Source organism: Perognathus longimembris, chromosome 5, assembly GCF_023159225.1.
Source record: "Perognathus longimembris pacificus isolate PPM17 chromosome 5, ASM2315922v1, whole genome shotgun sequence".
NCBI lineage: Eukaryota > Metazoa > Chordata > Mammalia > Rodentia > Heteromyidae > Perognathus > Perognathus longimembris.
The window spans coordinates 58,601,598-58,625,646 of record NC_063165.1 but is presented as its reverse complement, the minus strand read 5'-3'; the positions used below and the strand labels follow the sequence as shown (position 1 = coordinate 58,625,646).

Here is a 24,049-nt window from a genome sequence, read left to right as displayed (position 1 = left end):
TGCCTTACAAAATCATATGTTAATAGCATACAGGGTACCTGTCTCCAGTCCCAGTACTTGACACTAAATCAGTAGGTGTGGGGCTGGGTATATGACCTAGTGGTAAAGTGCTCGCCTTGTGTACATGAAGTCCTGGGTTCAATTCCTCAGCACTGCATATATAGAAAAAGCCCGAAGTGGTGCTATGACTCAAGAGGTAGAGTGCTAACCTTGAGCAAAAAGAAGCCAGGGACATTGCTCAGGCCGAGCTCAAGCCCCAGGACTTCCAAAAAACAAAGCAAGCAAAAAAAAAAAAAAAAAAAGAATAGGTGTTTTCACATGTCTGAATTTGCTGGTCATAGGCCCACAGCCCTTTTCTGTCTTCACTCTGGAGGTGGGGAAGAAGGTCACTGGAGTGACTGTGTGGTAAATCCACTTTAATTCTAGCTGTGAGAAAATGAACGGTGAAAATGTGGTAAGCAATTGCTTTTAAAAAGCTTGGACTAAAAGCACTTGATGGATTTGTGCTGGCTTCCCGGTAGACTCATCTCTGCACTGCCCGCATAGCACAATTAATAGTTATTACTCGAGAAGGAACAAATAAAGAGAGAGAGAGAGAGAGAAAGAGAGAGAGAGAGCGCGCAAGAGAGCAGGCATAAACATATCCTTTCATCTTCTTGAGATGCTCCCTTTTGTCAGATCTGTGGAGCCATACCTGTGAATCATCCTGGGAAAGAACAGTGTGGGTGACTAGAAGGAAGATCTTGTGGCTCATTTCTTACCCATTTCCTGGGCTGGGGAAATGTCTCAACTCATTTTTCTTATCTGCTGATGTCTTGTCAATATCTATTACCATTCCCTGTGCATCTTCACCAATGAGGACCTGTTTCTCACTTCCTCACTGGCAAACACATTACTGTATGATCAGCCAGTTACTTTTCTGGGCAGAAATCTTCACAAAGCAGAAGCTGGATAATGTCAGAGGGGAACATGGTAGCAAAACACTGTACTAAGAGGGCAGAGACAGGAATCTGAATATGAGCACAGTGAATGGTCCATGAAGCACTCAATCCATGTTTGTTTCTATGGATACGAAGCCAGTCATGAGCTGCTACAAATGAGCCACTTCACCTTGAGTACTTTACTGCATGGCTACTAGAGTCTGAGGAAAAAAACCTTGTTAGTTGTCATCTTGAAGTATAGTAAAAGGAGAAAGGACACCTTTATATACTGGAAATGCATGCCCAACGGGAGTATCTTTTTCTCCTTAAAAAAGTTGTTCTTCTTGGGCAGAATGAAAGGAAGGATCATAGAATTTAAGCTCCCTCTCTGGGTTTGACTTTAACTGGAGAAGAGGTGATTCTGGGTAAGGTTTCTGAGTATCACTTTGTCATTTGTTGAGTCAAAATTAAATTGTTGTCAGATTCGAAGATAGTACACATTGTAATAAGGCTGGCAGAGAATACAGGTTCAATAAGTGACTGGTATCGCTATTGTCATCTGTGATAATAATAATTTCCTGGTCCTATGGACAGATACTGATTGCATAAAATATTCCATGTGAAAGTGCCCTGCACTACAAAGATAGAAAGTATATAGTTCTAGCCATATAGTGAACAATGCCATTAAAGATAGCACAGAATCAGTACTGTCATGTATTTAACAAAGATTTCCGTGGATAGATTTTTTTTTCCTGAAGCTCTGAGTAGTTTGATTTCTTTTGTCTTTTTTTTTTCTTGTTATATCTCTTGAATCTTTCCTTTTTTGCTCTACTACATCTATTATTACCTCAGGCAAACTCTCGTCACTTCCTGCTCTAATTGTGCTCCTGCCTCCAGATTCTCCTCACAGAGCTGCAGCATCACTTGGGAGCTTGCTAGAAATCTTAAGCCTACCCAAATGGGCCCAATCATGTTCGCTACCATTAAAGCCTCTGTCCAGCTCCACGCGCAACTACCTTCTTGGTCAGAGTACATGCTTGGCCAGTGCACATTTGATTCCCATCCAGAATATTTCCTGATTTGGATTGCTTTCACCCCTCTTTTGGAACCACCTCAATCCATTATCTATGGATTACATCCTCCCCCATCCGTTACCTATGCTATTATTATTGCAATAAAGCCTCTGTAATAGGCTCTATATTCTGATGCTTTCTCTTCATATCTCTCCTCCTCTCCAAATGAAGACATCTTGTAAAATTGGTGATTGGGTAATATAAAACAAATACTTCTTTTTCTAAACCGTCTAGTGGCTTTGTGTTGTTTAAAAACACTTAAAAGATCTTGTCATGACCCCTAAAGCCTTTGAAATGGGCTATCACTTACTTCTAGTCATTTTATTCAGTAGGCTGTAGATGCATTGGCTTTAATCATTGTGCAAATAAAATTTGTCCCCAACCGATGTTCTTCTGACTGTTTTTTATCTGAGGGTGGTGGTGGTGGTGGTTGTGAGGGGAGATGTACCAGTATTGGGGCTTTAACTCTGGGCCTCATGCTCTTGCTAGGCTTTTCTGGCTTGACCATTTGAGCTCCACTTCTGGCCTTTTGGTGGATAATAAAGAATCTCTTGGACTTTCCTGCCAGAGCTGGCTTTGAACCTTTGTTCTCAGATCTCAGTCTCCTGAATAGTTAGGATTACAGGCATGAGCCACCAGCTCCTGGATCTTCTGTTGATTTTATACAATGCTATGTTGGAGTCACCATATAAAAATCAGCTCCTATATTATGTTTGTAGTGTTTAGCCAAAGTAAGACAGTCTTCCCCAATGTTTTCTCTCTTTACCTTGTTTTATGTACTCTATAGAAAGAGTTCTCTGAATTTATGATGCTTATTTTTCTGTATATACATTGCAAATTGGATGAGAGATAGCTTAGTCATAATAATAATGGTGAAGATTGGCTGAGTGCTTACTGTATACTGGGCACTATGTATAACAAATAAGAAATATTTAACATTCATTTCCATTATTTTATATCCCTTAGTGGGTTATTTGTTAATATTTTTGCTTTTCTTTGATTTAGGATGTCAGTTCCTTAAGGGCAGGAACCATGTCTCTGTATTTTGCATCTCTATTCCTAGCTTCTAGAAGATTCCTGGCTGCCGTTATCTTTGCTTAGGAAATGTTGGTTTAGGAAATGATTGGGTCCCAGAACACTCTCATTTTTAATCAGGTGTAGATGAAAAGAATAGTCTCTCTCAATGAATATTCCAGCTATAACTCCAGAGAAAACACCCTTGAAATTTTCTTATCTTTAGTCTAGAAGAGGGAGGCAGGTGTTGAAATGTGATTTAGAATCTGTTCTAGTAGTCTTAAGAGTGGCTATAGATTCTGGGATTCAACTGACAATTTGGAAAGAGAAGTTCCTGAGCAGCGCTTTAATGAGAACAAGTCCTTTCTAAAGCCTTAAGTCCAGGGTTCAGCCTGATTGGAAAAATCAGACCTCCCGACTTTACGTTCTTTCTGCGCATGTTGGTGATGTGCGTATTTGAGCCTTTTTATTATTATGGACTCAGGCGGCAGTAACCATGGTGAGTAGACCTATCACACAGCATTTTTCTGAGTCAGTTTAAAATGCTGACAATTAAATATACCGTACTCTTTTTAAGCAATCCATCAGTCTCTCTTGTTGTCATGGTGACCAGAGTATATTTAGAAATGTGACAAGTACACTGAGTTCAATTGCACTTTTGCCAAAACATAGTTTTGCAGCTAAAATTGAATTTCCTGATTGAAGATCCAAGTGCTGTTAAGGGGCATGATCATTTCTATACATCATTCTAGAAGTATAACTTACATCATTCTATTAAATCAGCAGTTAAAATCTTATTAGGATTGTGCTCCTTGAAGTGATTATACTTAACATTGATGAAGTAAAGGGAAACACAGTGAGTTTCATGCTTTTCCCGTTACAAGTAAATGTGGGCCTCACTAATATAGTTTAATGAATACTTTAAAATATATTTATAAAGAAATTGTATGTAAGTGTGTATATGCCTTCCTCAGGATTACATTTCTTTTTTTTTTTTTTTAAGATTTATACAGTTTATTAATCCCTTTGCGAAAAATTCATCAATACCACAGGTCAAGTCATTGCAGGATCTTTATTCCTTTGGCTTTTTGCCAGCCCCAACATTGGCCTTTGCAGTTCCTCTGACTTTCTTCATTATGTTTTTGTGTTCTTTCCACTGTTACCTTGACGTCTTTTTCTTTTCATACAGGCCATGTTGTGCAAGTCTGTGTTTGGGCTCGGTTCTTTTTTTTGCATAATCCAAGGAACCATAAATCATGCCAAAGCCAGTTGTCTTGCCACCACCAAAATGGGTTCTGAATCCAAATACAAAGATGACATCAGGTGTGGTCTTGTACATTTTGGCAAGTTTTTCCCGAATTTCTGTCTTAGGTACTGTTGCTTTTCCAGGGTGAAGGACATCTACAACCATCTGCTTCCTCTGAAGTAGCCGGTTGGTCATGAACTTCCTGGTCTGGATACTTACTGTGTCATTCATGAGGGTGACAGACCTTCAGACAGCCAGGGAAGAAAAGAGGCCCGCTTTTCCCTGGCCAGTCATATCACTACCAGGATTACATTTCTAATTTGAAGAAATTTATCATGGGGCTCCTCTCTTCTCTTTACTGTTTATTTATTCTTAGCAATCCTAGGACTTCTTTTTTTTTTTTTTTTTGTTTTGCTCTGACCTCAGGTTGACAGACATGATTATTTTTCTCAACCTAATTCCTTCTGGAATTTAAATGAATGAAAAGGTATAAGGCACATCACTTTTTTCCCCCCCAAAACAAAGGAAAAAGAAAAATTCAGTCTGTAGTCAGAAAACTGGGTTGAATTCTGACTTCCTTTTCATTCTCCATCCTGGTAACACAGCACTGAGAATGACATTGGGTTTGAACTGCTTGCTCCTTTGATCACATCAAGTTGAGCAACTTATGTACTTACTGGGTCATTATTGGTCCTGCGATTTCATTCCTAATCAAGGATTGATTTTTTGGTTCTTGATCGGAGAAACCAGAACTTACACATAAATGCTGCTTCTCTTTCTTTTCTTTTTATTTGGCTTATTTTTAAATTGAGGTTTTTCATTTATTTTGTTTTTGTTTTAGTAATACTGGGTTTTGAACTCAGGATGTTTACACTTGTTTGCCTGCTCAGCTGGTACTCTATCATTTGAGTTGTCCCTCCAATTCTAGTTTTTGATGTTTATTTTGGAGATAGAGTCTCATGGACTTTTCTACCCTGGCCACTTTTGGATCTCCATTCTCTGGATGGGTCTCAACCTTCTGAGTAGCCACAATTAAATTAAATGAACCATAGACATTCAGTTTTTCTTTTTTAAACATTTGTATATATTAATTGTACAGTGTGATAGGTTTGTCTTTTGTCATCTAACCGAATTTATATACATTTGGCATACATTTTGAGTTTCTCATAACTTTAGGTTAGACTGACCTTATCTCTTTTGTGAACCTGTAAACAAGCATCTTTTTGTGGGGGGGGGGTAAGGAACATCTTAGTATTAATAACATTGGGTTAGATTTAGTGACTGCTTCTTATATGCCAGATGATGGGTATGATAAATGTTTTAATGGAAGATTACACTGAATCTACACAGTTTCTTATAAAGTAGGGTACATTGTCATTGCTTTTACATTAAAGAAGGAGGCTCTGGGATATTTTATATCTTGTCCAAGCATATACCCTGAGAGGTAATGGAGGCTTAATTCTGATCCAATGCTTTGTTAACAAGGAGATGCTACACAAACACACAGTGGATTACATTTGTACCAACCCGTGGTAAAAATGTCTACTCTGATGTGATGCCATGCAGGTATTTTGGTGTTTACAGAAGCTTTTTTTTTTTTTTTTTTTTGGCCAGTCCTGGGCCTTGGACTCAGGGCCTGAGCACTGTCCCTGGCTTCCTTTTGCTCAAGGCTAGCACTCTGCCACTTGAGCCACAGCGCCACTTCTGGCCGTTTTCTGTATATGTGGTGCTGGGGAATCGGACCCAGGGCCTCATGTATATGAGGCAAGCGCTCTTGCCACTAGGCCATATCCCCAGCCCTACAGAAGCTTCTTGAAGTAGCAATTATTCTGAACAGGTATCAAGATCTGAAAGTAAGTCTATGTCTCTGTTTATCTTTCCTATTGTTCTAAAAACATTAGGCAGAGAAGGAGCCTAAATTTCATCTATTCCAGTGGTTGAAGCTCTGGAGAAATTGAAAATAAAACATACCTGCACAATACCTGTATGATAATACAAGTGTGTGAAAAAAGTATTAGTGAGCTGGGTGACAGTGACTCATGTCTGTAATCCTAGCTACTTAGGAAGTGGAGATGTGATTGATCAAGATTTGAAGTCAGCTTAGGCAGAATAGTCAGAGATTCTTCATCTTTAATAACCAACAAAGGTCAGATTGGAGGTGTGGTTAAAGTGGTGGAGTGCCAACTGTGAGAGGACAAAGCTGAGTTAGAGCTTGAAACTAAGTTTATGCCCTGATAGTAGTGTACATATGTGTGCACATGCATACACACACAATTACTGAGATTGTATCTGGATTCTATATTTAATTTGTTGTGATACATTTTTTGATTCAAGTTTACAAAGAAATTCTAGTTTTACATAGCTACCTAGAGAGAAGAGAGAAAAAAAGATATGATTATGGATTTTCTTATTTGGCATTGAAACAAACCTGACCATTGTGACAATTACTAAGACTTGGTAGTATTTTAAAGGTCAGTTTCAATGTGGAATCTGAAATCTTATTAATAAGATTTTTATACTTTTTTCTATTGATATTCACTGGTCATATCACTGATTCAATCCCTTTGGGTTTCCTCCTGTGAGTTATTCAGATCTTCCAAACCTTGACACATTTTATTTCATATTAAAAAAAAATCGTCTTAATTCCATGCTCATGACTCATGCCTGTAACCCCTGCTACTCAGGAGGCTGAGATCTGAGGATCCCATTTTGAAGCCCGAGCAGGTAAGTCTGTGAGATTCTTCTCTCTCTTTCTTCCTCTGCTCCCCTCTGCTCTCCTCTCGCCCCTCCCTTTCCCTTTCCCCTCCTCTCCTCTCCCCTCCTCTCCCCTCTCCTCTCCCCTCCCTTCCCCTCCCCTCCCCTCTCCTCTCCTCCCCTCTCTTCTCCTCTCCACTGGTCCTGAGCCTTGAACTCAGGGCCTGCGTGTTGTCCTTGAGCACTTTACTACTTGAGCCACAGAGGTAGATAGGATTATAGGCCCGAGCCACTGGCACCCATAATTTGTGAGATTCTTAGCCTCCAGTTAACTACCAATAATCTAGAAGTAGAGATATGGCTCAAATAGTAGAGTTCCAGCCTTGAGTTGAAAAAGCTATGGGAGGGGCATCCATACATCAAAACCATTGTTGGTCAGTTTCCTGGCAAGAGTGGTCGGTGAGCATCTCTCAAGTCAATCACGTAGATGTATTTCTTAGAAATAAAGCTATGTAGCTGGATTGGCAAAGGCCCTTCATGAGATTCTTTATTTCTTCGCACAGAGATAAGACAGACATGTACTCAGGATTACAATTTCATAATACTCTATTTTGTAAACTGTTAAAGACAGTCCTATGTGAGTGGCTCCCTACCCAGTTTTACTGTGTTTGCTCTATAGTGAAAAAACATGATGCTACTGCTTTGGTTCCTGGTAAACTCCAATATTTCTACCCACTCTTATTTTTGTATCATCTGTGTAAGTAACGGTCAACATAGTAAGAAATGACTGCCAACATAGTATGAAATGTTCATTGCATCTTAGTTTTATTGTGGAAATAAACTTCAACTTCGTGAAAGGATCTTGGGAGCTCCTGTGTGTTTGTGGGTCAAACATGAAGATCCACTGATAGAATCGAAGCTCTTTGCTTATATTATTTTATTTTGCAATGCTGGGTATGGAATACAGGGCCTTCTCAATGTCAGGGCAGTACTCTAACTTTGAGCTATAGCCCCTATCTGACTTATTTTATTTTTGATATATAATAAATGCACAGATTTATGGTGTACAGAGTGATACTTGGGTACCATTGTATAATGATCAAATCAGTGTATCTAATTCGTATTTCTGTCACTGCAGCTATGTAACTTTTCTTTGGGGTTATAGGATTCAGCATCTTCTCACTATCTTTTGCTTTCTCATTCTCCTTTTCTTCCTTTTCTTTCTTCTGCGAGAGTAGATTCTTACTAAAAAAATTCTTTTTATTTCTTTTATTCTTCCTTTCAATTATGGGGAATATTTTCTGTTTTCTTTAGTAATAATTAATCAGATTGTGAAATTTTGTATTAAGAAAGGCAGTAGAAATAACCCAAGTATCACATGTTTCCTTTAACAGTCCAATTTTGTTTTAGGGTGGCTTTTCGGGGCCTTGGGGGTTGTCCTTTTCTGCTGTGCGTGAGCACCTATGAACAATTATTAAAGTGTGAAATGAGGCTTGCAGACTCCCTAACATACTGTTCTCTCATTTTAAAATGAGTTAGACATTCTTGTGCAGGAGCTTTTTTCTTTCTTTTTTTTTTTCCCCTCCTCTTTCTCACTCAAAATTCAGCTGCTTTCCTCCCCACCTGTGAACATTTAGAACTACACTTTCTTCATTAACTTCTCCCTGATTCTTCTTCCTTGTCTTTCCTAAGTGATCTGACTTAACCTCAGGTTACCCTTGCGAATTACCACCTTTCCTGTCCTGTGACTTGACTGACATTTTACATTGCCAAGCGGTAGCTGATTTAACTCTATCAAATGTGTTTTCTATCTCCTCCTGTGATTTCAGAACACTATAATGCTTTGGTCATTTGAAAAAAATAAAGGAAAGGCACTGAGCTCTCCCATGCTTAGTTAATCACAGGAGTTCTATGGATGTGGTGAATGGCAGCCCCTCTCCCCCCACAACCTTTTCTTTAGAGAACATCCTTTAAAATTGTAACCAAAGAATTGAGCTACTGATATTCTCTAACTTTTGGCTTCTGAAACTCTGAAATACAGAATTGCAATGCCCATTTTTGCTGCACTCTCTCCTATGGCCAGGATACCTTCCCCAAGAGATGGCTATTTGGCTGCTACTTGAGTACCACTATCTTATTTGTGAAGGTAGTGTGTTTTAGTGCTGGACAGCTTCATTATTAAAAGTTGTCCATTGTATTGGTCTGAGATGGAATTTTCTATTATTTCAGCCTTAATATTTCTACTGCTGAATATTTTGGAAAAGTACAATATGACACATATAGCTTGTCCTCAGATTTAGAGTTACATATAATAACTCCATCTGTTTCTTCTTATAGGCAGCCTTGGGTACTCAAATTGTATAGTTCCTATTTTTTAATTATTTTTGCCAGTCCTGGGCCTTTACTTACTTACTCTGGGCCTGGGAGCTGTCTCTGGGTTCCTTTTTGCTCAAGGCTATCACTCTACCACTTGAGTCACAGTGCCTCTTCCAGTTGGAGATAGGAGTTTCAAGGCCTTTCAGACCTCACCCTCCTCTAAGTAGCTAGGATTACAGGCATGAGCCACCTGCGCTTGGCTACTTTGTAGATTTCTATCATGCCATCTAATATAATAAAAGCATAAATTCTGAATATAACATTACATGATTAACCGTAGACCTCACATTGTACATTAGACTTTTGACTTGTTTACCCTAAGTATTTGTTACTTTATATTTTTTGACATACACCTCCTCATTTCTTATACTCAGGGTCTGAAAATCCAACCCTGGCAACCACTGTATTATACATATTTACATAATAATTTTATTACTATTCTTTTTTAGGGACAGGTTCTTGCTTTGCAATTTGAACTGGTTTTGAACTTATTATGCAGCCTAAGGTAGCTAGGAATTTAAAATTTTTGCCTCTCAAGTGCCGGGATTATGTGCAAGGGCTACCCTACCTCTCTTGATATTTAATACTTTTGTTTTTTTCTATTCAATGATTCCGTGTGTGTGTGTGTGTGTGTGTGTGTGTTCGATATATGTGTGTATCTATATATGTGTGTATACGTCCATGTATGTGTGGATATATTCATATATTCATTATTTCAAGAGTTACTTCTTCCTTTTCTTCTACCCCTCTCTACCTCTCTGGATTTTATTAACAATTTTAAATTTGAAAATTCTCATCTCATCTTCAGACTTATTTCTGCTTCTTCTTTGTATCTAGAACTTAACATGGTTTTATTGACAAATATGATTTCCTTTACGTGAATTTTCTCAACTTCTCATTAGTAGTGTTCCTGTATGAAACATTTCTTCTAAAAGGTTAATGGCATCTGCCTCATTGCGGAGTATTTCATTCTTCAATGCACCCTCACTAAATACTCAGTAGCATTTAGAAGCACTTAGTTGTTCAGTACATTAAAAAAAATTAAATGCATAATTAACTTCAATGAATAAACATTTACTTAGCCCCTGCATTGAACTAGGATTCTTTAATCCAGAAAACTTCCTTCTCTCCCTCCTTCTCTCCCTCCCTCCCTCCTTCTCTCCCTCCCTCCCTCCCTCCCTCCCTCCCTCCCTCTCTCCCCTCCACACCCTCCCTCCCTCCTTCCCTTCCCATCCCCTCCCTCCCCTCCACTCCCTCCCTCCCCTCCACTCCCTCCCTCCCTCCCTCCCTCCCTCCTTCCCTTCCCATCCCCTCCCTCCCCTCCCTCCCCTCCACTCCCTCCCTCCCTCCCTCCCTCCCTCCCTCCCTCCCTCTCTCCCTCCCTCCCTCCCTCTCTCCCTCCCTCCCTCCCTCCCTCCTTCCCCTCTCTCGATTTCCTTTCCCCTTGGTCTCCCTCCTTCCTTCCTTTTCTGCCTTCCTCCATCATCACCTTTCTCCTTCTTCTCCTCTTCTTCCTCCTCCTCTCTGATCTCCATCTTCATCTCTCTTTCCTATTCCTCCCTCTCTCACTTCCCCCTTCCTTCATCTCTCCTTTCCCTCACTTTTTCGTCCTGTAATACCTACAAAGCACAGATGCTGGGTTTAGGGCTCTGATTTGTTAAGGCACCTCTCTTAAAGATGCAAGATCAACTAAAAGTGATAGTACAATGTGGCAAATTTAGTAGTATATTATTGTAGTCTTAAGACAGTCTACTTCCTCAAACTATTTTTGGACCTGGAAAGCTTCATATCATGGGAGACAGTTATGATTGTATAGGAATTCACATTGTATAAGAAACATGTGTCCCATATTAGTGTTTGGTTATACTTGGTTGTAAAGCTCTTTATGCAGGAACCAATGTCCATATTACATTGTTATCCTCAAATTCCCCCACCAGTGCACCCATTCAACAGTTTCTACTCTTCTGCATTCCATGTAGGAGCTTCAGGATCAGTGGAGTAACTGAAAGAGAGGGGCTTCTGATATTCTGAGTTCATGTTGGGACCCAATTATTACACTGATGCATATTTATGTATTTCCTGCAGAGTAGCTCAGAGAGGCATGGCATTGGTATTAGGAGCTCACTTTGGGACCCACTTATTGCATTTATGCATATTTATATATTTCAAGTAGGAATAGCAACATGAATGCATAAAAATAAACTCATGATGCTAGGACACAATTACAATGTATTTCTCTATTTATCATTTAATTGGCTTCTTGTAATAGACTTTAGTGCTTGATGGTTTCCTGCACGAGTGCCTTAAGTACTGTTTCTGATGGATATTAGCGGGAGAATTAGCACTGAATAATTATTTATGGAGGATTTGCAATTCGTTTCTTCTTCTTTTCTGACGTGATCATGCTGTATTGTCTGGTTTTCTTTCTCATAAGACCAGGCCTGCCCATCATCAATGTCTTTATTGCTCTGTGCTTTAGATTTGTCTCTCTCCAAACTAGAACTTGGCTCCTGTTACTAATAATATCACCATTTGCACCTCACTGGGTTTCAACAAAGAATAAAATCATTTATCTGCATGAAAGCACATGTATACAGCTGATAACAATTACCAATATAAAGTAACTATTGAATGACCAGATTATCAGCCAGTTTACACAAGGTGTTTACCTTAATTGATTCTTACCTATCCCCAAAGTTTCCAAGGTAATCACACATCTTACTCTTCTCCAAAGTATATGTTGTCAGTGAGCACTTGACTTAAACAAAAAAAGTATTGAATTTGTGTAAGGTTCGATACTGAAGGTTTGGAAGCAACTTATATTTCTACTCAGGATTCTTAACGTCTTACATTTAATTTCTAGATTATAGGTTGCATTGATAGAACACTTAGAAATATCACATTAAGAAGTTTTGCATCACCTTTAGGCCAAAGCAATTTACTTTTTAAAAATCTGATTAATTTCAACACAATCAGCCAGTATGTCAGATGATTTCAGTGTCTCTGATTGATGCTGACAGGTAAGGAAATTAAAATCAGGGAGGGAAGCAATTAAATACTGACAAACATTACTTTAATGAGACAACCAAATCATTCATAAGCTATGGAATGTTTTATTCTTAAGAAACATTTTAGGGTGGTGGGTGAGAGAATGTATTAAAAAACATTTTTGAAAGTGGAGCTGTGGCTAACTACTTGCTTTGAATGAAAAGCTAAGGGACAGGGGGGTTGCTGACTCTGAGTTCAAGCCCCTGTACTGACACCAAACCAAAACAAAAACACAGAAAAGCAAAATAAATAAATAAATAAATAAAACAACATTCTTGTGTGATTTGATGTTTGGAGTGGAGGACATTTGATATTTCCCAACTAATGAAGCCTTTGTCTTAATATAACATTTCAGTTGCTTCTGGGGTCAGATGTATATGCTTACAATTACAACATTATACAGTTTAAACAGTCTTACCCTAAGAATTCCTGTTATTACATGACATTTAGACAAGATTTGCACAAAGTTCAGACAACATATTTTTCTCATAGATGAGAAACTTGTTGAAAACTGGTCCCTCCGCACTCTCTACTTCCTAAATTCGTTCTCTATTTTTCTGATTCTTTTTCTTATTCCTTAACATTTTTCATGTCTTTATCTTCCTTCTACCCCTTGGCTACATGGATTGTCTTGGTTTTTTCTTTCAAAAACTGCAGAAATGATTAATCATCCTATAATAGTTTGAAATAGCTTTACAGAGTCTTGCTTAATAAATTGAAGTTTTTCTAGATTGAATTTGATTGCACAGATTGTTTTTGACTGAAGTAGCTGCTATTGGTGCGAATGCTTGTCTTGGGAGAGGAAGGATAACTCGACAAAGGAGCCATAGCAGATTCTCTTCTGGGTGAATAGTCCTAAAATACACAGAGGTGCCAAGGATAACTGGCTTGGCTACGTGGGATTTATCTGGCTGGTATGGAATTTGTTATGCTCCCCTATGTCTTCATGGATTATGGTGAACTTCATTTTATTACAAAACACACGGGAGATAATAGTTACCCATCTGTTTTCAAGTGGTGAACTGCATGGTTATGGGTGTTAACTGCCTATGATCATCCTTATTGATTGATGAAGAACTCTGTAAGAAAATTGGTGAAGCCACTGATTTTTATGGCTTGTGTTTCAAGACCTTTTTTTTTTTTGCCAGTCCTGGGCCTTGGACTCAGGGCCTGAGCACTGTCCCTGGCTTCTTTTTGCTCAAGGCTAGCACTCTGCCACTTGAGCCACAGTACCACTTCTGGCTGTTTTCTATATATGTGGTGCTTGGGAATCGAACCCAGGACTTCATGTATATGAGGCAAGCACTCTTGCCACTAGGCCACATTCCCAGCTCAAGATTTTGACTAAAGACTTTGCAATTGTGAAGCTTTACCTGAGGGATTTGAGAAAGTGTTCATGGTAACTCAGTGTCAAACCCGCCTTCTGTCTCTGCTAAATAATCTTTCACCTGTTCAGATTTTAGATATGAACTCATCTCACTCTCTTTTCACTTGTCAGTGAGAAAAAATCTGAAATTAAATGTGTTTCAGCATTTTGGCAATTGGATTTTTATAGGTTATGTATATATTTGTTCTGTCCTTGAAATTATTAAGTTATTCTCTCCAAAAAGCAAATTCTAACAAAGAAGCTACACATATAGAAAAAGTGTAAATATAGGTTTTTATATCAAAGTACAAGGATTTAAAAAAATCTGCTTCAAGTTAATCTTGTAATCTTTAAAGTCTGCTATCTGTATTGGTAAAACTGTAGCAATAAAGTCTCATTGGAGTTATAGTAATGATGATTTGAGGTATAATGATATATAAATATTCTCTAAACTATACAATACAATATAGTGTCAAAAGTTCATTAAGGCTTTGTGGTAGGATAACCGGTTTCTTACATCGTATCTTTTTAACTATGTTCTTTTCTTAATCTGACTTGACTTCTTTATGAAAATTGGATTTTGATAAAACTTCCCAGAGGTTTTATACTTTCAATAAATCTGTCATCTATCCAATGTTTACAATTTCTCTTTGTTCTTATGGTTCTGTTGGAACTTTGCTCTATCTTTCTGAATTCAAGGCCCAATTATAGGCACAAACTTTAATATGATGTGTGATTTCAACATTAAGTTTTTCACTTAAAACAGCGACTCTTAACTTTTGGAAAGATGAGTGGCGCTTAATTTTTATTTTTATTTATTTATTATTATTTTTTCTAGAACTGGGGCTTGAACTTAGGGCCTGGGTTCTGTCCCTTAGCTTTTAGTGTAGGGCTGGCACTGCCACTTGAGCCACAGCTCTACTCCTACCTTTTGGGTGGCTAATTAGAGATACAGAATCTTGGAGACTTTTTGTTTGTTTGTTCTGAATCTGGACCCTTAGAGTTCAGCCTCACAATTATCTGGGATTGCTGGCATGAAGCACTGGTACTGCCTATGATTTTAAAAAAAGTTTTTGATGCTTTGTCTTTTAGAATAAGAATTCTTAGTGTGTCAGTTGGTAGGGGACATTGGGTGATATAGACATTGATAAATATTGTTTTGTTTTAAAAGTACAGTGCTGAACCCAGACATACCTAGACAATCTAGATAAATTCTCCACTGATGTGTACTTGTTACAGCTTTTGATCATAGAAGCATGAGCTCTTAGGCAGACATAGTATCATTTTGTAAACCCCTACTCCCTCTCTCTACATGAAATACTAGAAAATTTCACTGACAGTTTGAATCAGGACAATTTGGCTGTGTTGTATTAGAATCCTCACTTGCACATGAGGAAATTGGCCATCAGAGAGATTAAATGACTTGCCCCAGGCAATGGAATGACTGCTTCCTGCTATCTGTCACCTATCTGGTTTTGCTTTGTTGTTCTTCACCAAATCTTTTTTTTTTTGCGGGGGGAGGGCCAGTCCTGGGCCTTGGACTCAGGGCCTGAGCACTGTCCCTGGCTTCCTTTTGCCACTTGAGCCACAGCGCCACTTCTGGCTGTTTTCTGTATATGTGGTGCTGGGGAATCGAACCCAGGGCCTCATGTATACGAGGCAAGCTCGCTTGCCACTAGGCCATATCCCCAGCCCATTCTTCACCAAATATGGAGGGCCACTTCCACAAGTTATTTTTTTTTCCAGCCTGATAATCTAGAAGACACTAAGGTGGACAATCCCAGCACCAGTGGCTGAGGCTTTGCTTTCAAACTCGTGATCTGTCATGTATTGTGCTGTTTAGTTTTGTGCAAGTTATTCACATTTCTGAATAGCTTCCACATCCGTAAAATGAGGACAGTAATGAGCAGTTGATATGGCATGTTTGTGAGGGTAATCACGAGAGATATGTTAGTTCTTTCTTTTCCTTTCTGTCCCTCTGAGAGCTCGAATAGCATAATCTCTTCCTGCTTCTTCATTGGGTTGCTGAGGGATGAAATGAAATAATGAATATGGAAATGCTTTACAAAGCACAAAATCACTATGTAGAAATAGAAGGTTATAGATATTAATGAATAAAAATAGGCTTAGTTTCCAAGAGTAACTTTTACTCATTTCACTTGCAGATACTAGCATTTATATTGGCTGAACCTTGTGCCCACTGTCCGGGAGTCAGCTATCAAAGGTAAGAGAACCTTGTTTTGTTGCTGCAGTCAATCGTGTTTACAGCTGGGTTTACCCCCAGAATTATACGTACAATGGTATTTTGTGAGCATCGAAACCTGAAAAATGCTCAACACAGTTACATGCCCTTCATTTATGTCTTTTTGACTTAATTTCCCATTTTAATTTCTACTTCTTAAAATTTAACACCAAAAGGGTCTACAATGTGGTGGAGTCACATTGAATGACTACTTTAGCATACATTACATGTTATAGAGTAGGATGTTCTCCTTCCTTCATTCCTCTCTCTTTCCCTCTTCCCTCCCCCCTCCCTCCCTCCCTCTCTCTCCTCCCTTCCCTCCCCTCCTTTCCCTTACCTCCCCCTCCCTCTCTCCCCTCCCTCCCCTGCCCTCCTTTTCCTTACCTCTCCCCCCTCTTCCCTTACCTCCCCCTTCCCTTCCCTTCCCTTCCTTTCCTTTACCTCCCCCTCCCCTCCCCTCCCCTCCCCTCCCCTCCTCTCCCCTCCCCTCCCCTTTCCTTCCCTTCCCTTCCCTTCTCTTCTCCTCTTCCCTTCCCTCCTCCTCTTCCCTTCCCTTTCCTCCCCTTCCTTTGTCTTTTTTGTTTGGGGCTTGAACTCAGGGGCTTGAGCTCTTCCTTGTCTTTTTTGTTCAAGGCTGGCATTCTACCACTTTACTGTACCTCCATTTCCAGATTTTTGCTCGTTAATTGGTGATAAGAGAGACTTGTGGATTTTTCTGCCTGAGTTGACTTGGAAACTCCATCCTCAGATTTCAGTTTTCTGAGTGGCAAGGATTAGAGGTGTGAGCCATCAGTGCCTGCTCATCCATTGTTTTATTGAGTCATCAGCTAGTATGTGCCAGTAGGACTTTCTACTTTGATTCCTCAGCTCTCTCTCCTCAGGTCTCTGAAGGTACCAAGGAATACTAGTAGGATTAATCACTGTGTCTTATCTGTCTTGGAAATCATTAAAAAATATAATTCAAGCTTTGAATGAAAAAGAAAATCCCAAGAAGATAAAAAGTGAGTCAGAGTCTTTTGAAACCCAGAATCTATTGTATCTGCATGCCTTTCTCCTGGGAGACTAGTACAAAGGTCTTGACAAAGAAGTATATTCAACTTGAGTTTACCAAGAAGATGGAGGTCAATTGGAGAGAAAATTAAAGAATAATCACAGTTGCAAAATTCACAATGTGATCCTTCTCATGCAGCTAACCTGTTATTATTGGTACGCCTATTGAGCCCTATTGTACTCTGTAATCTTTCAGAAGTCTTAATAAAAAAGAAGTGAGAGTTAATATGATGCTCTTAACTAAAGGCTTTGTAGAACAAAACTTTGTACAAGATTTGATATTATCCTTTAGAGTACTATAAATGTTTGTTCTATGGATATTTCATAAATTTTTACAGTATATACTATTTCTATGAAATAGTTTTGCAAAACATGTAGAACAGTTCATGTTCTATAAAACATGATGTTTGTTACATGTACCTTTGGGTTAACTGAATTTAGTTGGTACTTTTCATATTCATAGCAGTAAGTAATTTAGAATTGAGTGGAAATTGTTAGGCTAATGTGATTTTTCAGCTAGTATTTGTCAAATATACTAAATAAGAACATGCTACGAATAAGCAAGTGGGTGACATATGGGTTAATTAAGCTAGAAATTGTACTTGAACTATTTAGATTTTTTCCTCATTTCTCTCTGTGTCTGTCTGTCTGTCTGTCTGTCTCTCTCTCTCTCTCTCAAACACTGGGGAGTAAACCCTAGTACCTGAGAGCTATCACTTGAGCTATGCCACCGACCTTTGTTTTCATTTTATTCTTGAGATAGAATCTTGCTAACTTTGCCCACACTAGCCTAGGACTGAGGGTTTTCCTCACTGTCAGAAGTAGCTGGAATATGCCTGGCTAGATTTTTTTTTCTCATTAACAAATATGAAAACATTATTAAGAGAGAGAAAAAAAGAACAGTACTTTCCCCCATCTTTTATTTTCATTATGTTCCATAAAATGTCCTTGCAAAAGCTCCTTTTTAGTATATTCATTTTTTATGGTTAAAGAGATCAGAAAAGAATTAGAAAAGATAGGCATCTCCTATTATTGGTTTTGGAAGCTTTTGAAAATAGAGATATTACTTGTTCATTTAGAAACTTTAGTATATTATCCTTTTCCAAGACTCAATAGCCTTAAGAAATAGTTAACTGTGTCTGTATCCTACTGAAATCCACCTTGGAACAAATAAGAGTTGATTTAATCAAGCATTGAAAAGCCACAAAAATTTCTGTTGAGAAATATTATCCCTTTCTACCTATCTGAATTTAATCTCTGTCTTTTGGTAGAGGGGGCTGTTCAGAAAGATATAAACTACTCAATGTCTGAAAAGTAGATAAGTAAATATTCTCTGGGCTTGAGGTAGAAATTTAAAATAACTGTGGTAAATAATTGGTATTAGTGGCAATAATGAAAAATGAATAGCAATTTAAGTAAATAATTAGACTTGACAGTAGATGTGTCAACAGGTACCCACTTAATGAGTATAATCATTGTTTTTTCTTTGCTTTCAACGTTGATCCACCAACTGTGGTGTGTTCTCTGTCGCATTTCCAAACCAGATCTATTTAAAGCTGTACTTCATGGAATCTGAAATGGTATACCCTGTTTACTATTTAAAGCTGATGCCTCATGTTCTTTAATAGTCAGAATCTGTACTAGAACAAGAACAGGCTTCTGGCCTCCTGTAGAACGTTGATTAGTCCTGTTTTCTATGGGGCAATTCATTAACAAGGATAAATAACACTCAATTAATTCTCAAGGAATTGTCTATATCTCCAGAATAGATTGTTTGATATAATCGGGGGGAAACTGCCTTGGTCTACCTCACATAAAATCAATCAGGTACTGTTTTCTAAAACAGAGACAGAGAGGGAGGGAGGGAGGAAGAGAGAGAGAGAGCAGAGCAGAGCAAGCATTGTTATACATGATTTCACTAGGAGGTTAGATGGATAGAACCTCCTTGTTCTGGGAGAGTACAACAATGTGTTACATGCCAAATTGCCATGACTCCAGTACAGAGTCTGTGTGAAAATTTAGCTTTTGCTTAAAGAAGAGCAGTTGGTGATTTGGATTACACATGTCCCATGATTGAGAATTTATATATCCTACTTATCTCCTAACCCTGATGACATGAAATTTCAAGTCAGACAGTTAAAAAAAATCTATATTTTCCTATTTTATGACATTGCTCCAAGTTTCATGTTCAGAAGATTTGGTAATATCACTTACTATTATTAACTATTAAGAAGAGGAGATTGCTCTTCTGTTATTTGACTTTCCCATGGTAAAGCACTAGATTTATAAGAAGGAGGCAAGAGGGGAGTTTAAGAATCAATTTACTTCAAGCCAATTCTCATGATAGTTGTAAGATAATCAGAAAATTCTCTTAGTATTTGATATGAAAGAATAATCTTTATTATTAAAGTTATCAATTTCACTAAATTTGCTATATTAGAGATGGGGAGTCTGAGGTGAAGAGGGGAACCTAATAGGTCTGAAATGTTGCTAATCAATTCCAGGCTAAAATTCCTTTTGACTCCATAGTTATATGTATGTTTTAGGTGAGAAGTTTTTTTTTTTTTTTTTGAGAAGTTTTTTTTTTTTAATTTATATCTATTATCTTCTCAATATTTGAAGGCCAATGTCTTTCAGACAAGACCAATTCCAAGGCATATACAAGAATATGAAATGCCCTCATAGCATAAGTCAGCTTCAAGCCTCCTCATTAGTTCCACAGGATTGTGGCACTGAGGGCTCTGGATGGCTTCTGCTCTGGTTATTGGGAGAATTGTAGATCCCCTGCAGTCCTTCCTCTGTGAGTTATTTTACTCTGATCTCATCACTGTTTCTGTCACCTTGCTCCTTTCTACTGAACTGCTGGAAGTGGAGGACAAGCTCCTAGATGGTTCGTCACAGCACATAGTTGGGAATATTAAGGAAGAGAACACAGATGAGGAATTCAAGGACAAGAGAGTAATAGCCAACACTGAAATCTGGTTCAAGATTTGTTTGTTTCCAGCTGCTGGGACTACACAAGACTCACTGCCTTGTTAATCTTGGGACTAGGCTGGGACTGAGGCAACTGGTATAATTTTTTGCCAAAACCACATACATATTTTCATGGAACTTCAAGATCCAGTGAAGCACATTGTAATTCTCAATAAGATAGATAGCATTGAATCTAAATGATTACCATGAATCATGTGGTCCAAAGATTAACAGAGTAGAAATAATTTGACTGAGTCTGAGTCTCAAATTGTAATTGTAATAGGCTATGGCTTTAGCCACCGTTTCTCCATCTGTTGGATGGGACTAGGTATGTGGATAGCTGATGTCAAAGGGCAGCCTCTGACCCTGGTTTCTGTGAGTCTCAGATTTATTATAAGGTTTCACAGCAAATTTGCAGCAACACTTAGCCCCACTTCCTGTTTTGGCATGGTCATCTTTCCAGCTTCCACAGTATATTTGCAACTTTTAGCCTTCTTTCATTGCATAAAGTTTTAATAATTGCATAAAGTTTAATAACTTCATTCCTGTTAAGGTTCTTGCTTAAAGTAGCTGGTCTTTATTTGTGTGCTTGAGATAGAGAGGAGGATAGGGAGGAAAGAAAGGAAAGGGGGAGGAATCAATAGAGAGGGAGGGAAAGAGAAGAGAGAGACTGAACATTTGAATGAGGATTAAATCAAATGAGCCTGTTAAATCCCTGAAAAATGAAGAACTACAGAGAGCATTAGCTATAATTTCAGGAGAGCTTGCAGATAACTCTGGTGGCCGTACATAAGAGTCAGGGTGGTCAAAAAATATTTTTCTATTTGGGAAGTCTGAGGTGACATTTGGTTGGCACACATTTGCTGTTTCTGTTGGATTTTTCTCACAGTTCATTGTTTTTTTTTTCTGTCAGAAGTCCTTAACATGATTGGACACTTATAGATCTTAAACAGTTGAGTGATTTTTAATATCTGAATTATTTTTCCGTTTGTTTCACTAATTAATTGATTATTTCATGCAAATGTATTTCTAACCCAGAATTTGCTAATCATTAGGCATATTAGTATGGCACATTATTTTATTTAATCTTATAACATTATTTTCCCCAACTTTCCTTATAAAGGTAACCTAGCTCAGAAAAGAGGTGTAATTTAGCTAAAAGTTTATAACTAATAAATACTAAAGTTTGGGTTTAAATCCAGATGTGCTCCAGATTATGTAACTATCTCCAGAAATATGAATAGGGACCATGGCATAAGTTCAGAAACCATGGAAACCCATCGTAGACAGTGGTCAGTGGGCCCCAGAGGAGGATAGAGCTTGCCCTCTGTGGACATTTGGTGAAGGACAAAATTGTGCATTCTGGATCATTTAGATAATAATTCAGTAATATTAAATTTTTAATTTCATTGTAAGGTAAAATAAATAATCAAACAATGATATAAATGCACCATAACTAATCTTTTGATTTCTATTATTTCTTCTCAAAGTTTTATCAAGCTAGCTGTACTGATAAGTAAGATAAAGGGGAAAGGGAATAGAGTCATAGTGCTTTGATCATACTCAGATAACTTGAAAGTTATTGATTGCATTGGAATTTCAATGCCATGGGGAATCTGTTTGGTTTTTTTCCCCCTTCTGTTAATTTGAACCTGGGAATTTTAACAGAGATAGATTTCAGAACATGCATAGAGCCGCACAAATGCAGATGTGAGCAGCTAGAATATGGGTTTGCCAAGTTATAATGACTGCCACATGTGTGAAGCTCATACTTAGAGCTGCTGACCCACTGCGAGTGTATGTGGAAATCAGTGTCAGAGATGGACACAGCCTCACAGATTGTCAGGGCCAACACCTTCACCTTGCTTATAGGAAGGAGAAAGTTATTTGTCTTACCAAGATTCAGACAAGTTAAGAGCTCCTGAGAGCTAAATTTCATGCCAGCACAGGTACAGGTATTTTCTGTCTAGCACTAACTCACAATAATGGGCAGATATACCCATATTTGGAGCTCCACCTTATTGTCTGCATGGCCTTGGATAAGTTATTTGACTTCTTTGCATCTCAGCCTTGTTGTTTGTAAAATGGAAAGCATACCTTTCTGACAAAGCTATTTTGAGCTGTATGAAGTGTGCTGCTCAACTCATTACATCTTTGGTGTCCACGAGTGCATGCTTACAGGAAGAGCACCACGGAGGAAAATTGTGACCACTCAAGATGCATAGTGTTCAGTACTGCATTGCAGATGTTTGATTTGTTTTTCCCATAATGTACCCAATTTCTGCTAAAGACCCCACTGCCTTTCAACAAATCTAAAATTTTCACTGAAATTGAGCACATCGAATTACTGCTTTTTGGGCACTATTTGCTGTTTGGGAGGCAGATTTTTGCAAAATGAAGGAAATGGTAGACTACACCGTGATTGAAACAACTGACAAAATAATGTAGGACTGACTGAGTGCTCCTCTGCATCCACTGAGTGGCATCCTGCACATCCCAAACTTTCAGTTTCTTTCCTTTCATATTATAATTATTTTTGACTATGCTTGCTTAAGTCCACATGTACCAAATCTATGAATAAGGTGAACTTAGGCTCAATGAGACAGACAATGAGACAGAACTCAGGGTTTTGTGTTTGCTAGGCAGGTATTCTACCACTTGAATCATGCTTCCAGTCTGAATGATCTTCTCTTTATATTTCCTATTTCCTAGCTTTTCCTGAGGATTTTTTTTATGTTCTTGCTTCCAAAAGTTTGTTCTGAGGGCCAGCAGCTTCAATATCACGTGAGAGTCAGATGGAAATGCAGATCTCAAGCCCTAACTCTAGATCTCTTGAATAAGAATCTGTATTTTAACAAGATCCCCAGGTAGTTCACATACTCACTAAAGCTTGGGGAGAATTCTTATAGGCTTGTGACCAACTTCAGGCCATGACCTGCCTACAATGACTGGCGCACTGCCTGCATTCTTGGGGCATGCGGGACCCAGGCTTTGAGATAGCAGGAGGGGACTCTGTGAAGTCACTCCTGGAGAATAACAGAAGACTGGGTTGAAGCAACCCTGCAGGCTTATCTTTTCAACACCCTTCATTTCTTCAGAAGTGCTGTTCACAAGGGGGTCAAACCCAATTGGGTTCCAAGTGTTTCTGATCCAAAGCCCATGTTCTTTTTATTAAATCACGATGTCTCAGTCAAGAGGAATGCTGGGCTGTGTAAAGGATAACTCTTCATTCCGCACAGTGTGAATATTTCCACACTGGCTGTTTTACTCTATTACTCAATTCCTAGAGGGGAAAGATGAAAAAAAAATAAGCTTGAGCTGAAAGCCAGGATCCTGCAGCTTAATCAGTTATTTTCATTTTTTAATGAGGGTGACTATTGTGAAATAAGTAATTATTAATTACTCAAAACTAATGAAATATTTTAGTTTCCTTCCTCAAAAAGCATATGGAAGCGAAAAGAAAGCATATGGGTATTTTTCGGGAAGCATATTGGTGGATGGACGAATTACAGTGGTGCCAATATGCTTTTGCTGTCTGGCTGGGGCCATCTCTGTATATGCTGGCATCTGAGTCCTTGTGTATTTAAAGGGATTAAAAAAATTCCATCTGATATGTGCCTTGGGTTGCCTCTGGAGTTACCCAGTATTGTCTCATAAATCTTTCTAGCTCATTTCCATTCAGACATTCCTGGTTGAGTGTATATAACATTTTTTGCTGTAAGTAGCTACTGTGGATTTTCCTTTGCAGGCGTGTTTGATCTGCCACAGTAGAGAAAATGGATCTGGCCTGTCCAAGGCCCAGGTGTTGGGAGTCTGGCTCTCCCAACAGTTTACCACGCTGGTAAAAGCAGTATTGTAAAAGGCAGCAGAACTGGGAATTCTTTATTCGATTGAGGACTCTTTGTGAGCTCATGACCAGCCACTGAATCTCTGCACTGCATATTCTTTCTTGTAAAAATTGGAATGGTGATGCTGGTGTTTCCTAGTTCATAGGATAGACCATTTATCTAATTTGTAGCCTCTACTCATTTCTCCCTCCCTCCCTCC

The 24,049-nt window shown here is 38.6% G+C and overlaps 1 protein-coding gene and 1 pseudogene across 8 annotated transcripts in view; one reads left to right on the top strand and one right to left on the bottom strand.

Moving 5' to 3' along the window:
- LOC125351882 (LIM domain containing preferred translocation partner in lipoma) overlaps positions 1-24,049 on the top strand; it is a 645,466-nt gene that overhangs the window by 156,910 nt on the left and 464,507 nt on the right. For 7 of the 8 annotated variants that reach the window (XM_048346963.1, XM_048346966.1, XM_048346970.1 and 4 more), the window contains one exon: positions 15,903-15,961. The exons of the other annotated variant lie outside the window; for it this stretch is intronic. The gene's annotated coding sequence lies outside the window, so the exon portion shown is untranslated. The remainder of the gene's footprint in view (positions 1-15,902; positions 15,962-24,049) is intronic. 8 annotated transcript variants of the gene reach the window in all.
- Positions 4,054-22,186, bottom strand: LOC125351883 (annotated as a pseudogene).